The following is a 16643-nucleotide window of genomic DNA, read 5'->3' on the forward strand; positions in this document are numbered from 1 at the left end:
AAAGAAGAAACATTTTGGAAAATGAGAGATTCGGAGAGAGCAGAAAATGCTGCAGCACCATGAAGCAGAGAGTCCATGAGCCAGTGACCTTTGGAGATGAAGAAGGAAAATGCCTCCCGGGGAGCTTCATGAAACAGGAAGCCAGGAGAAGAAGATGGCAGATGATGCCCTGTTCCCCATGTGCCCTTCCAGATGAGAGAGAGCCCTGATGGTGTTCGTCATGTGCCTTCTCACTTGAGAGAGAAACCCTGAACTTCATCGGCCTTCTTGAACTAAGGTATTTTTCCCTGGATGGATGCCTTTGATTGGACATTTCTATAGACTTGTTTTAATTGGGACATTTTCTCGGCCTTAGAACTATAAACTATCAACTTATTAAATCTCACTTTTTAAAAGTCATTCCATTTCTGGTATATTGCATTCCAGCAGCTAGCAAGCTAGAACAGTTGTCATTAGATGAAGACACTCATTAATGTCCTACAGGAAATTACTGTAAGTAATTTGGTCTATGGCTTAATAGGGTGAGTGTTCCAAAGGAAATGCTTCTGGAATGGATTTTATTTCTGCCACAAAACCACAAAAGAAACCAAATACAATTGATGGTTGGAGCAAAAGGTGATGCACATGATGCATTGTATCTTTCAGAAACAACAGCAGCTATAATAATAATAATAATAATGATAATAATCAGTAGTATTAGTAGTAGTACTCTACACACTTAAGGCAGTAGGTGGTAATCCAAAAACGGCAATTTAAAGATATTAGCTTCTAGGACTCTAATGAAAGTTTAGCGTTTTTACACATTTTAAAGATGATAAGTTTTTGCTTGGTGTCTGCCCATGCAAAAAAGAAAAAAGAAAAAAAAGATAAAGAGAGTAAGGATTTATGAATCTTTAGCATTGATATTTAACTATCAGATTTACTATGTGTCATATATATCTCATTCACCCTTCTAATTCAATCTTCATTTAATATCTTTTCCTGGGAGACTTGAATGTCTACACAAGTTTTATTTTTATAATAGCTACATAATATTGCAATGAGTATTGCACTATAATTTCCATATCCAATTTATTACCTGTCCAGTTCTATATGATTGCATAGTAGCTGCATTGTGAAATTAGGGACCATTATGCATATAGAGTTAGAATCTCCTCCACTTTCAACTTAAGTGGCCAGACTTTAAGTATCTTTAGAAAAGAACATTGTTGTATTTCTTGAGACACATCATTAACAAAGGTCATCACTACTGATGGATGTTTTTAGAAAAAACTATTTGAGACTATCATAATTAGCATTATTCATGATTTTGTCATTCATGGGGATAAAAAATGTAAGCATAAATATCAAGAAATAATCTGAATTTGTATTCTACTATTATAATATAATTAATAGGATAACACAAATCATATGCACATGTATAGTATGTTCATATATATATATTTAAGCAAATAATTTTCAGTGAGGGACAAAAATTTTGAAAAAAGATATTCTAATTTTATTAGTCAGTTAAACATACACTTACCTTTAATCATGTGACAATGTTCAATATCCTACCAGCTATATAATATGAATTACCTCTCTTTATTTTTCAATGTACAAATGAATGGGTCTGTGCTCTTCCCCCTCCAAAAGCAAGAAATAACATGATATAAATGTATATCTTATTGAGAAATTATGCTGCTATTGTGCATTGCTGTATTTCCAGCATTAACACCTTGCCTAGTACTTGTAGTAGATCATTTAAAAATATCTTTGAACTTTATAATGATTTTTCCCCCTCAAAACATCTGACATTAGAACTTTGCCATGACTATTACTGCCTCATAGAAAAGTTTGTGTTGGTCTAGAAGACAACTCAATTCTAATTTTTTAGGGTACAGCAGAAACCATTTTCTGAAAGCCAAAGTCCCTTTTATTTATAAGAATAAGGATGCTTTGAAAGGGAAAAGAAGGATGCTTGTGTTCACTTCTGAGAGAAGAATCTTAGAAATTTGCAATATGAAATTTTATATATATGAATATATATAATAATATATATATATATTACCATGATACTTTTTAAGTGGGCAAATAGGAGTTAGATGATTAATGACAAAGTGTGTGTGGTGTTGGTGTGTACAGGCATAAGGATGTGTACAGGCAGAGTGCTATAGGGGAAAACAGAAAAGAGTTGAAAGTATTCAAAATGTCATGGATAGTTAGAAAGGACCAGTGATCTTCATGAGGTCTGTGATAGGGTCAAGTGTTTGGACTCTGTGATCAGGGGCCACAGGAGAGACCATAAGACAGGAATGAATGGGCAGCAGAAGTCAGAACATGAGGCCCAAAGACCAGCAGCGGGTTGGAGGACCTCAGTGATCAAAGATCAGGAGCAAGCAGCTGTGCCTCAAAGGAGGCTAATCATGTTAGAGTATACCAGAGGCAGCTTTGGGTGATAGTGTCACACATTACTTCTACAAATCCTATAGTAACATTTTTGAGGAATTTGATTTGTTCGCTCATTCTTGACTGTTATTTCTAGACCTTAGCATACTTTCTTATGGGAGCAGTAGAAAATTCTAGCTACACAAGTGAATTTTGAAGAGCTACCATCGGGTCATAGTTCTTCACTTTTCGTTGTGCAGCTAGAATATTCATTTCAGGCCTTAAATTGAAAGGCAAGTTGAGGTCCATAGCTTTTAACAAAATTTTCCAAGTGAAATCAATTTTTTTTCCTGCCCAACTCATTGCTATCCTTTTTTATCCTTTTAAGACTACTTGAACTTCTTTAGAAATTATTTCTACTTTTTCCTTTACCTATTCATAATAATTCATATTTCCAGGAATTCAAACTTCCTATCCTCAGACTCATAAACCAGTTGAACCTCCAGGTTCCTTTTCAACCATGACATTTTGCATCATTAGAGATTATAGTCTCTAAGTGGAGGCCCACAGATGTTTAAAGAGGAAACCATTGGCATCAAAAGTTGAAAGCAACAGAACCAGGAAAAAGGACCAGCAGATGCCTGCCAAGTACCTTCCCAGAAAACAGAGATGTTCAAGACCACATCAGCCTTTCATGAATGAAAGTAACCTCTAGCTGGTGCCTTAATTTGGACATTTTCACAGCCTTAGAACTGTAAACTTGTAATATAATAAATTCCCTTTATAAAAGCTGTTCCATTTCTGGTACAATACATTCCACCAGCTTTAATAAACTAATACTCTGACCAATTGCCACAGCATAGTTTTAGGACTAACAGGATCCTTAGTTAACAGACCAGCAGGGCCCTTTCTCGTACTCCAGAAAACTATATCAATCCACCTCTATTTAACAAATCAGTGACTGAGAATAAGACCTAAAATGCTGTTCACCATAGCAAATCCCAGTCTCTAGCTGGCACCAACCAATCAGTAAGTCTTCCGCTTGTTTCCTGACCAGGTCTAAGTACTACTTTTCACATGAAGTTTTGGGCCAATGAGAACACAATAGCTTGCTTTCAAGCAACATGCATACCTGGTGAAGCATGACTTCTATGTGCTTGACTGTTTCAGTCAGAACAGACGGTGCACTGTCTCTTCACAGATGTCTTTATAACTGTTTGCAGCTTTATTTCTGCCTTTCCAGAAAACATTATACAAAAAACCAAGAAAGAGGAATATCAAGGCTATATACATATATATACACACACACACACACATAAATATACACACACACATATGTACTTTTAAATTATAAATTGTAAAGAAATCATTGATCGATTGACTCAATACACTGTATCATAAAACTTGTTCCTGCATTTATATGAGCAGCTGCCTTTACTAGTCTTCATTACATATCTTCATTAAGCAGTAGGTTTGGAATTACAAAAAGCAAGGCCTTTAAAGCCAAGATTGTACAGTTTGGTTATTTGTGAGAAAGCAGAATCTGAGGTAAGCTTGTATGCACATAAAGTTATTGTGGAAAATTATCCTAGGAAATCAAAATGTAGGACTAGAAATAATTAAACAAGGAAGGATAGACAAAAGGCCAATATAAGGGTGTATTTTCAAAATTACCTCTGTAGATCGTTGTTTCAATTTTATCAGGATTTCCTAAGGAGCCACATTGAAGATACTTTACATCGTCTTTGCAAGGGACTAGAGAGGGCAGTAGCTGACTCTCTGCTATCTCTCATTACTAAAGCAGGGGAGATCTTTCCCATCACCTTTGCACCACCAGATTGTGATTGCGTATGTGGAAGGTAAGTTCCCATGGGTCTCCAACTCTGCTGGATCAGAGAAGTAAAGAAAGAGAACAGCAGAAGTACAGGGAGCAGCTGAAGTGTAGACAGCCAAGATGCAGTTTTATAAGGTGTGTTGCCACAGCAATGGCCAAAGTAAAAGGTGGGCTGTGGGAAATGTGAGACGGAGCACAAGAGGTGTCCAATATGTTAACTATACTGTCTCTGGGATAGACCTAATTGACATTCCTCTTCCATGTAAAAATGTTTAATTTTAATCTAATGCCTTATAAAGACTGATTAATTAAAAATGAGTAATACACAACGTGGAAAGTGTTGAGTTCACTTAACACATATACATGCACACATGTGTAATACCACACACATTTATGTAGATGGTCCAGAGCTTAGTGTGAGTGACAACTCTAAAAACTTGCTCTGACTTTGTTTTTGATAGAAGTAAGATTAATATAAGTAATATCCTAGCTAACTAATACAAAGGAATTAGGCAGTGAAGTAGTAATAACAGAAATTAAGAAAGACTTCTAATTCCTTTCTGTGATCCCTATTTCCACAGAGAAGGCATGACCCATGATTGCCAGGACTATTCAGATTGTGGTGCCTTTGATTCAGCAAACAGCTAATGAAATAGAGTGAGCATTTCTCAAACCAATCCTAGCTTTTTGATCATTTCTGAGGCAGCACTCCTTCTGAGGCAGAAGGAGTGAAAATGTGGAGGCTGAGTCTGATTGATTTGGAACACTAATGAGATAGTCAAGGGTCAACCACCGTGGGTGCAACAAGCAGACTTCCTATAGAGTTTTATGGCTTCTAATTCCATTTCTTGAAGTGAGAATTTTATCAGCTCCTTGTCATGTGCAGAGCTGGGCCATTCTCTCAGACTGATCAATTAGTCAATAGTGTTCTATTATATACTGTGAGATTCTCAAGCTTTGCAATTTTTGTGTTTTTCTCCATGCTAGCTAATAAGTTTTCTATACTTCACATTTGTACATTAAGATAATTTTGTCTCCATGATAGATACTTACCCCAAAAAGTACCTAATGACTCCTATTTCTTGAATATCCATTGTTATGTTTTCTCACTTAATATATACTAACTTAGAAAAATACTAGAAATACTAAGGCACATCTACATCATGAACTAATTGATAATTGTCCAGTGCACACTCGTATTTTGGATTATTGTAATGCTAATTAATGATTAATGCTAATTAATTAACACTACTTAATAATATGAATTAACCTAGCACTGATATTAACTGCAGCAAGAAATGAGAAACAGCCAAATGATAATTCATGAAGAAACATTTAGCTTATTACATTCCACAACACATAGATATCAAGATAACTTTGCAATATCTGGCATGGACTATTAATCTTTTTGCCTTGCATTATTTCTGAAACTTCATTCAGATGTGTAAGGATATATATATCTCTTCAATTTATGAGATGGATGATTTTCTAACATGGCCACTGTGGTTTTATACCATTCAGTGATCAACTTGGTCATTATCAGATTTTTGCTTTGCAAAACAAAATATCAATATCTGAATGGGTCACTTCGAAGTATTGAAGACAAGAAATTTTATATTTCAATATTTACAATGACAACCATCAATGATTGTGCTTCTATAGTTAAAACTCTTTCTATTGCTACTTACTACTGCCAAACATATGAAATTTAGTGATTCAGGAGGCTTTCCAAAAAATTAATACCCCACTATGAAATTCTTATTCTAAAAATGACCTTTTTTAGTACTGCAGTGCTTTACGAAAGAAAGGAATTATTCCATTACCTACATTATCTAATATCCTTCCCCCAAAATCTCAGTAGTTTTATATTTAGCATTTACTTTAAGTATACATTAACATGAAATATTAAATTTTAAGAAATACATCTCTCTATATATATCTATATATATATCTTTTGGGGGGGAGGCGGAAGAAAATTAGTTCCTTTATTTTAAGAAAGTGTTCCATATATATTTCAGAAATCTAAATGAAGCTCAATTTAATTGATATTAATCAACAGCAAAGAGTTTCAAGTAATAAAGTAATATTAATTAGTATGCATTATTTTGTAGCTTTTATAATTCCTTCTGTTTAATGAAACATTTTAATTTTTTTAAATTCTCGTTATTGTGAGTCAGACACTAGGTCTGTTATATTTGTTTTCTTTCCATCCCTGTTTTCATTACATAGGAATACATAAAACATCTTTTCCCTAAACAGTGATCTTTATGAGTACAAAGAACCATGATGTTTCTTTTTATTTCATATCTTCACCTATCCCTCTGAACTTACATTCTATTATTTGGAAGTTAAAAATACTTCTAATTAACTCATAGGTCAAAGATGAAATTGTACAACCTTTATTAAAGTGTATGGATAATCAACAATGATGTTTTTTAATATAAGGCTTCTCAGGACGATTAATATGCTACTGAATATTGTGGCCCTCCACACAAAAAAATGTACTGTATGCAAGATTATTCAAATTTATTTGATGAAGGGATTCCCTTTTAAAGAAATAAATTATACATGTAGTATTTCTTAGAATATACATTGACTGGAAAAATATATGACAAATAAAATTGCAGAGATCATCAGCTCTCTACAATCTTTAGAGCACAGAATAGAAATCATGTGTGTTAGTTTGATATGACTTCAACAAAGTTGATAAAAACTGCAAAGGTGTAAGAACGTGAAAAAACATATACACTTATTTTTTGGTACTGGAGCAGCGATCTGAAATACTTTGCAGTAAAGTTCCAAAGCCACCAACACATCATTCAAAAGTATGTTTCAATTCTTTCCTTGAACTCAAAAGAATAATATACAGGTTTGCTTACCCCACAAAAAAAGGCATTCTGGAATAAATTAAACCATATTTACTTAAGTTAATGTATTAGGTAGGGTGCATTTGGTTGCACGGAGAGCAAAACACTTGAAAATTTCCATTTGAAAATGGCAAGAATGGAAACAACACACCCAAGTGTCTCTTCAGTGGAACTTAAGATAACCTTCCTGTTGGTAATGGCAGGGTCTCTCTTACCTAGTGTGGAGTGAATTCCTTAGCCACTAAAGGTTTTGTTCTTTCTAAAATAATCTCTGCACATTGTCTGTGGCAGATTGAATTTCTACCCCTATGCAAACATGTGCTTAATCTTAGCCCACACTCCTGTGGGTGTGAACCCATATAAACAGGATTACTTAAAGTACTTTAGTGAAGCTGGGACCCAACTGAATGAAGTTGAGTCTTCACCTGCATTACTGGAGCCTTTATAAAGAGAAAGAAGATGGAAACCAGGTGAGAAAAAGCCATGGAGAGGAGCCAGAAGCTGGAAATCAACAAAACCAGAAGAGGTAGAAGAGGACATACCTGTGTGAGGCAAGGATGTTGCAGACTTTGGGGGCAAACGCATCACTTCGCTGGAACCTAATCTTGGACTTCTCCTAGCCTTAAAATGGTGTCAATAACTTCCTGGTGCTTTAAGGCAATCTATTTTGTAATATGTGTCATTAGAGCCTGGCAAACTCTGACATTATCTTCCAAGGTCATATCTAGGAAGTACATTGAAGGGAGACCATGCCTTTTTGGAACTACCTCACTTTAACCACTTCTTCATGTAGTACAAATTTGGGGGCATGAGTATCACTTTGGGGTTGAGTAATTAATTGCAGATGTTTAGTAACAGGTCGCAGACAACAAAACTAAGTCCCCCCACCCACCCTTACCCTGCAGCAACAACCAAAACTCTTGGTCCACTGACACATGACCCTTTCCCTTCCCGGTCCTCCTTGCCACAGTTCGTGATGCTGCTCGCCAAATGCTGCCCAGGGCGAGAAACCGCATCAAAGACAGCCAGTAGCAATCGGAGCAATCGCCAAATGCAGAATTCAGGCCCCATAAGGGTTGGTGAACTTCAGAGTATGAAAGGAGAAACACATCACAACTCAGGTGGACATTTTCTTCAGGCTTTTGAAGGAAGTGTTCCTTTACCCTTTCCTCCTTTTCCCTATCTTCTCCCCGCCCCCCTTCCTCCTTTACAGTAAATCCCTTTCAACCTCAGCTCCTGGCGTGGTTATGAGCGTTGGACCGAACTCCCAATTTGTTCTAACGTATATTGGTTAGAATTCCCTTAAAACTTAAATGCTAGTTGATTTGAGACCGTTTTGCAGGCCAGGAAACAAAGCGAGAAATTTTCATCTAATTATATTCTTTGAACCTGAAATTAGGCTTGTGTATGTGGGTAAGGGAACCAGCAGGCTTAGAGCCAAAGTCCTGCCCCTTCACTCAGTGTAGAGAAACAGCTAAAATAGTTCCCTCGGCCTACAAGGTATATTCTGAAGTTATTTATTTCCTTTCTTCCTTTCCTGCTTTCTCCCTCCATTCCTTCTTTTATTTCTATTTCCCTTTGTTTATTATTTTCTTCCTATTTGTTTGTTTGTTTGTTTTTAATTAGGCAGGAGCTTCTAGATAAAATTGAGAGGTTGTCAGTAGGAGGTGGTGTCAGGTTTGCTTTAGGCACTAATCTTATTTCTTGCCCAATATGCTACATACCAAAAGTCATCTTAAGGACCTTTTCACCCTCACTTTAGTTTAATGTGAAGGATTTTACCAGCTTTTGAGGCTCCAGTTGTTCAGAACTTTAGTCATTTTGTAATGCAGGCTATAGGCAAAAGGGGCTTCTTTTAGCAATGCTCCTATTATTTTTATTATCTGCTTTCAGATGAACTGACTTCAGAAAAACCTTATATCTTTCAGGATTTTACTGAAAGCTTCAGAGTTAATTAACGCCCGCAGGCATTATGATATTTTTCCTGCAATAACCTTAATTTTGCAGGCTCAGTAGACACAAGATCTAATTGCAAATGTACAACAGATTGCAGATTCACAATCTGTTTCACTAAGGATCACCAGCTTTTTAGATCATGATGGAAATCCTTGCTGCTTTGTCCTGTTTCAGTGAATCCACATTTCAGGAGCTTTTACTATCAATACCCTGTATTGATTTCTGAAGCAGTTCAGTTGCGTTTTCTTGCAAGTAATGAATAGCTCACCTATATAAAAATCCCTTCGATAGATTATTGACTTAGATACAAACTATGAAGTTCACTCTGAACTAGTTGAAGTCACATTCCTAGCCCTGAATAAATCACTGTGGCCAGAATAATTGAATTTACTGATAGGCAGCCAAATGCATATGGACTACATTTTGGAGCTTGAAATACAATTAGATTTCAAATGAGTTTCCACTGATTAATTAGCTACTGTTTGATAAGAGGGAAGGGCACTCAAAAGCTGAGCATGCAACCAACATATAAAAATTACTATCTCTATAAATAATTATGAATCTTAAAATTTTTTATAACAATATTTAACAACTCTCTTCCAAAAAAAAAAAAGAGTCCAAATGATGTGTCATACTAGTTACAGTAAAAATTAGCTGCTTAGTTCAGTGGTAGAATTTGCGCCTGCCATGTGGGAGACGTGGGTTCAATTCCTGGTCCATGTACTTCCCCAAACAACAAACAAACAAGCAAAACAAATAAAAACCAAACAAACAAACAAAAATTCAACAAATGGTGCTGCAATAACAGGATACTCAAATGGAAAAATAACGAAATGTGATCCTGCCATGCAGCATACCCCCCCCAAAATTAACTGCTTTTTGGAAACTAAAGTGACAGTAGCCCTAGCAAGACAGTTTGTGAATATTGTGTAGCTGCCATACCAAAATCACACACAAAAAATCCAGACTACTGAAAGGCCTAAAGGCCATGGAAATTAAATCACAATTAGTTTGCTTTCTTTTTTCATCTTCTTCTGTATAAGATCCTTGAACTATAAATAAATGCATTTACTTCGTGAAAACTGGATTTTTACAAAAAACAAAGTCCTTTCTCTCTGACTAAATAAGCCTAGAAACTGTCTATTGACCCATTGGGAAGCTGTTTGTGAAAAGGTCCTTCAATATCTTTTTTGGCAAGACCCTATTGTAGCAGGCAGGCCTTTCCCTCTTTCTAGTTCAGCTGTGCTCTCTGTGGAAAAATCCCCAAACCCCCTCTCCTTGCTGGTAAGCCAGATACGGCACATTTCCTGGTATAGAAACCCCCTCCCCCAGCCTTCAGGAACTGGTGAAGATGTACATAGGCAAAAGAAGACATTCCTGGGGTAGGGGCCCCTCAACAGTTCAGCTCTGGGCCATTCTCAATTTAAATCAGCCAATTGTGTACCTTGTCTTTAACATGTCAAAGAGTCTGTAAAAGCTAAGGTTGCCTTTTGTTCGGGGCTCAGACTTTCAGGGGTTACTGCCTGAGCCCTATGGCCATAGCAAATAAAACCTGTTTCCTGAAACTATGGCTCCTTAGTCTCAGCCGGTTCTAACTTCGTGAAATGTTCCTGGAGGCCTGCGGCCTCGTTCCTGGTTTTCGCGCTACACTATGAGTCCCAAAAACATATTTGGGGGAAAACACTGGCTCTGAAATAATAGGTCTGGTTTCAAAACTCTCAACCATTATGTTATCATTACCAAAATAAGAGTGGGTTAAAACATACCAGATTAAGCATTTATAGATAGTAATACTTGGCAAGCAGATTTGTCATGAAGATTATATCATAAAAAGTAAATAAAGTAGCTTAGCATATGCCCCAATACATAAGTATGTCCTCAAAAATTATTAGTATTCACATACCCATTTTTCTTAAATATTATTTTTGGAGGTTAAAATTAGAAATAAAAAGGCTAATAGCAGTTAATCACTTCCCTGGATTTTGTAACGTCCTCTTTGTACTCCTCTTTATTTTTTCTCTCATTCATTTGCTTTTATTAAGGTGCTCCACTGTGGAGAATTTCAAGTCATCAACTATGTTCCTGCCTCCGTAACAGTACTAAATACTCTTGTTAACCGCAGCAGCCCAGGTTTTTATTTATTACTGATTTATTACCCTACTATTGTTTTACACTCTTCAGTTTGTTTTATACCCCAGTGTACATTTTCTCAGGCACTCAATACCTCTGGCAGTTCTACATCTCTCGTTCACACCCTAGGGGAGCCAAAGATAGTCTCAGCGATTCTGATCCAGAATGTTCTGAGTCACCCTTGTGTGCCCCAGAAAATCACAGTAAAAATTACCTTGGTTTTGTCAAAGAAGTTGAATTTATTTCTTCTTCTAAGCTCAGGCACAACCCATCCCCAGGCTAGTTCCAGAAACCATAATTATAAGGGGGGCTCCAGATAAAATGAGCAGATCCTCCAAAATCAGTGTTTTCTCTTTTCAAATTTATTTTAACTATCTGACTTATGTCTTTTGTTTACTTATTTATTCATTCAACATGTTTTGTTAAGTTATCTACTGTTACCAGATAGGCCAAGAACTGGGTATATAGTGGGGTTTATAACAGACCTGTTAACTAGTCTTATTGAATTTAAATATATTTATAGCATCTGTCACTTCCAAGAGGCTTTGAGGCATATGTATTGGGTTTAATAACTCTGAAGTGTTTTCCTTCTATAAATTTTTTTATGGAGTCTTAAGAGATAAAAATATAATTTTTATCTGTTTCATCAATGTGATTAATGAAACATAAGTTTCAGTCTCTGTAAACACCAACATATTCAGTTAGATTTCCTTCTCTTATCTGTTCATTAGCCCTTTGAAAAGTCTCTCCTAACTCTTTCATATCACCACCAGTTCCTCCACTAACTTATCACTTGCATATGTCAGATATACTTAATAAGTTAAATTTGCAAATCTGGAAAGCAATTGCCTTCAATTTTTTAAAAATGCATGACATATGGAAGGAACTTGACATGAAGCAGGAAGATTCTGGATTTTCAACAAAGGTGTTAAGAGCAGTGATGATAGGCACCAAAAAGGACTTTCTAAACTCAAATAAGGGTTTGTGTAGGAAAAAAATATTTGGTCTTGTTCCTTTTCCATTGTATTTGGGTGTTGGCCTCAGTAAGCAGAGACTTGGCCCTTAAATCTAGGAAGTGTTCATAATGTTTCGTCTAAAAGACAATGCTAACTTTCGCATTTAAGAGTCACTGAGTCAGGGCTATGCGACTATGCTAGTGAAGCTTTGCCATCTTCCAGGACACCCCATCTGAAAGAAAAGGGACTTATTAAGAAGAAATGTATATCCCCAAAGGAAAATCAAACAAGATGGACAGATTCAGTCCCTATTATGCTTTGTTTCAGTATACAGCAGGTTTGGTTGTGGATCGGAGATTGCCTGGAGGGTCATTGTATGGGGAACAAGTAAGATGGGAAAGGGGTCATAAAAGGAGGTCAATAAATGCAGAGAAGCAACTGACATATGAAGAACAAATGAGAGCAGCTGTTGTGTGAAGGACACTTCGCTGATCACATCTTCAGTTAATATTGGGTTTTCCAACATACTAAGACTTATTTCCAACATGAATTAAAAAAAAATAAAAGCCAGAATCTCAGAATAAATGACAGTAAAGAAAACGATAATTATGGAGTATAATGATAATGCAATACTATTGAGAGCAGATTTGTATTGTACCTGTTATATATCAGGTACCATTACAAACACTTTACATACTTTAGCTCATTTGATCTTCTAAATAACCCCGTGAGGTAGGTAACTATTGTTATGCCTATTTTATAGAAGAAAAAGAAGTTGTTAGTAAAATTGGGAATTGCAATCTAAATCTAGTCAATGTGGCTTCAGAAACCATGCTCTTAACTACTAAACTTTGCAGTTAGATAAAAATGAAGATAATAAATGAAAAAGAGAGAAAGAAGAAAGAGAGAAATTTGTGAACCATTTAAGAGTATAAACCAGGAGAAAAAAAGTAGCGGAGCTAAGAGTATTTTTCCTTGTACTGGATAGATTGTTCAGAACAATCTTTTAGAGGCCAAATAAAATGGAAGTACATTTTAAAATTATTATAGTAATTTAGAATGGGGGGGAACATAACAGGTTTTAAATTAAAAGCACAAAGGAATTTTTGGATGGTAAAAACTTGATAATAATGAAATGGTGTACATCTGTTTGTTGTTTTTCCAGTATTCACTGCCTTCCCCTGACTTCTCTAAGAACTCCGCCCCTCCCTCCCTCCCTCTCTCTCCAATCCTTCACACATAGCTAACTGGCTGTGTGGGGAAGGTGTGTTTGACCCAAATTCAACCAATTATTTTCTCTCTTGATTTCTGCTTTTTTTATTTAACTGGTAAAATTCAGAAGCTGTCAGTGATCATATCTTTGGCAATGTGGTCTGTAAGAAACAAAGGAAGTAGGTAAAGAAAGAGAGAGAAATGAAACACAGAAAGAGTCCTGAGGCAGAAAGCAAATTTTGACTGGACCTGGAGTTGTTTCTCATGCCATTCTGCCCACGTTCCTGCCTTTAATTTGAGACATGTTGATAGCTTTCTAACAAATTTCAGCTTTTTCTTGGTCTATTTTAAGAGTATCCTTGGGTCACTCACTTATACTAATATTTTAAACTATACATTCTCATTCTTCAATGACTTCTTTCAATGTAGGTTAGCATCATTTTTAACAATCCTTAATGTCTGTTGAATATACATTCAACAGATCAGAAAATTGTCATATGAAACTTGTAGGCCACAATTTATTCTAAATTTAGTATGTATTATGCAAAAGAATGAAAGAGGACCCATATCTCACACTCTATACAGCAGTTAACTCAAAATTGATCAAAGACCTAAACATTAGATCTAACACCATAAAACTGTTAGAAGAAAATGTAGGGAAATATCTCATAAATCTTACAATAGGAGGTGGTTTCCTAGACCTTATACCCAAAGCACAAGCATTGAAGAAATAAATAAATAAATGGGAACTCCTCAAAATTAAACACTTTCATGCATCAAAGAACTTTGTCAAGAAAGTAAAAAGAGAGCCTACACAATAGGAGACAATATTTGGAAGTGATATATCAGATAAAGATCTAGTATCCAGAATATATAAAGAGATTGTTCAACTCAACAACAAAAAGACAGACAACCCAATCACAGAATGGGCAAAAGACTTGAACAGACATGTCTCAGAAGAGGAAATACAAATGGCCAAAAGGCATATAAAAAGATGCTCAACTTTCCTGGCTATTAGGGAAATGCAAATCAAAACCACAATGAGATATCATCTCACACCCACCAGAATGGCCATTATCAATAAAACAGAAAATGACAAGTGCTGGAGAGGATGTGGAGAAAGAGGCACACTTATCCACTGTTCGTGGGAATGTCAAATACAACCTCTGTGGAAGGCAGTTTGGTGGTTCCTCAAAAAGCTAAATATAGAATCACCATATGACCCAGTAATACTATGGCTAGGTATCTGCTAAAGGACATGAAGGCAAGGACACAAATGGACATTTGCACACCAATGTTTATAGCAGCATTATTTACAATTGCAAAGAGATGGAAACAGCCAAAATGTCCATCAACAGAAGAGTGGCTAAACAAACTGTGGTATATACATATGATGGAATATTATGCAGCTGTAAAACAGAACACAGTTCTGAAGTATTTAACAACATGGATGGACCTTAAAGACCTTATGCTGAGTGAGATTAGCCAGAAACAAAAGGACAAATACTGTATGGTCTCACTGATATGAACTGACATTAGTGAATAAACTTGGATAATTTCATTGGTAACAGAGACCATCAAGAGATAGAAATAGGGTAAAATATTGGGTAATTGGAGCTGAAGAGATACAGATTGTACAACAGGACTGATTGTAAAAACTCAGAAATGGACAGCACAATACTACCTAACTGTAATATGATTATGTTAGAAAACTGAATGAAGCTGAATGTGAGAATGATAGAGGGAGGAGGGCTGGGGGCACAAATGAAATCAGAAAGATAGATGATAAAGACTGAGATGGTATAATCTAGGAATGCCTAGAGTGTATAATGATAGTGACTAAATGTATACATTTAAAAATGTTTTTTTTTTTTTTTTTTAGGGAGGAAGGGAAGGAAAGACAGAGAGAAGGAAGGAAGGATGGAAGGAAGGAAGGGAAACATCTTTAAACATTTTCTTGTTTTATTATATTTTGTTTGTTTGTTTGTTTTTTACATGGGCTGGGGCCGGGAATCGAACCGGGGTCCTCCGGCATGGCAGGCAAGCACTCTTGCCCGCTGAGCCACCGCGGCCCGCCCTAAAAATGTTTTTGCAGAGGAAGAAAAAAGGAATGTTATTACTGTAGGGTATTGAAAATAGATTGTAATTTCTATTACAATCTATTTTCTAGATATTTCTATTACAATCTATAATGTAAGTTAATATTTTAAAATTTTAACTTACGTGTGAGACTAAAGAAAAAATGTTTATTTGGTACAAAATTTATATTTTCACTAGTGCAGTTCCTAATATAACTTATGTGGACAGCTAATTAAACACCATAAGTACATGGAAACTTAAGTAGGACATAAGAGTGTGTAGGTTTGTCCAGAGTGATGCCCCAATAAATCCCAGAGTGATTTGTACAGTGAGTAAAAAAGTATTTGCAAAGTCCCCTTGGGGGAATGGTGAGAAAGGGGGAAAATTCAACTTCCCCAAGTGGAGAATTCTTGATATTCTCAGAAACAGCAGGGACAACCAAAGCATTAGGGTGAGTCCCCAATCTTGGGGTTTTTTCATATGAAACTTCACCCCACAAAGGATAGGTCAAGCCTACTTAAAATTAGGTCTAAGAGTCACCCCCAAGAGAACCTCTTTGTTGTTCAGATGTGGCCTCTCTCCAGCAATACAAGTAAACTCACTGCCCTCCCCCTGTCTATGTGGGACATGACTCCCAGGGGTGTGGACCTTCCTGGCAACATGGGACAGAAATCCCAGAGTGAGCTGGAACTCAGCATCAAGGGTCTGAGAAAACCTTCTCTACCAAAAAGGGGAAGAGCAAAATGAGACAAAATAAAGTGTCAATGGCTGAGAGATTTCAAACAGAGTTGAGAGGTTATCCTGGAGGCTATTCTTACGCATTAAATAGATATCACTTTGTTAGTCAAGATGTAATGGAGAGGCTGGAGGGAACTGCCTGAAAATGTAGAGCTGTGTTCCAGTAGCCATGTTTCTTGAAGATAATTGTATAATGATATGGCTTTTACAATGTGACTGTGTGATTGTGAAAACCTTGTGTCTGATGTTTCTTTTAGCTACCTTATGAACAGATGAGTAAAACATATGGAATAAAAATAAATAATAGGGGGAACAAATGTTAAAATAAATTTAGATTGAAATGCTAGTGATCAATGAAAGGAAGGGGTAAGGGGTATGGTATGCATGAATTTTTTTCTGTTGTCTTTTTATTTCTTTTTCTGAATTGATGCAAATGTTCTAAGAAATGATCATGATAATGAATGTGCAACTATGTGATGATATTGTGAATTACTGATTATATAT

The 16643-nt window shown here is 36.1% G+C and overlaps 1 long non-coding RNA gene across 1 annotated transcript in view; it reads right to left on the bottom strand.

Annotated features, from left to right (window-relative positions):
• The window catches only part of LOC143660592 (uncharacterized), a 32653-nt gene extending 24721 nt beyond the window's left edge, over window positions 1–7932 (bottom strand). Inside the window, exons 1-2 of the long non-coding RNA XR_013164134.1 lie at window positions 7611–7932; window positions 3500–3602 (exon numbers count right to left, since the gene is read on the bottom strand). This is a non-coding gene — a long non-coding RNA (uncharacterized LOC143660592). The remainder of the gene's footprint in view (window positions 1–3499; window positions 3603–7610) is intronic.
• Between the last annotated feature and the right edge of the window lie 8711 nt (window positions 7933–16643).

Source organism: Tamandua tetradactyla, chromosome 2 (assembly GCF_023851605.1).
Source record: "Tamandua tetradactyla isolate mTamTet1 chromosome 2, mTamTet1.pri, whole genome shotgun sequence".
Taxonomy (NCBI): Eukaryota; Metazoa; Chordata; class Mammalia; order Pilosa; family Myrmecophagidae; genus Tamandua; species Tamandua tetradactyla.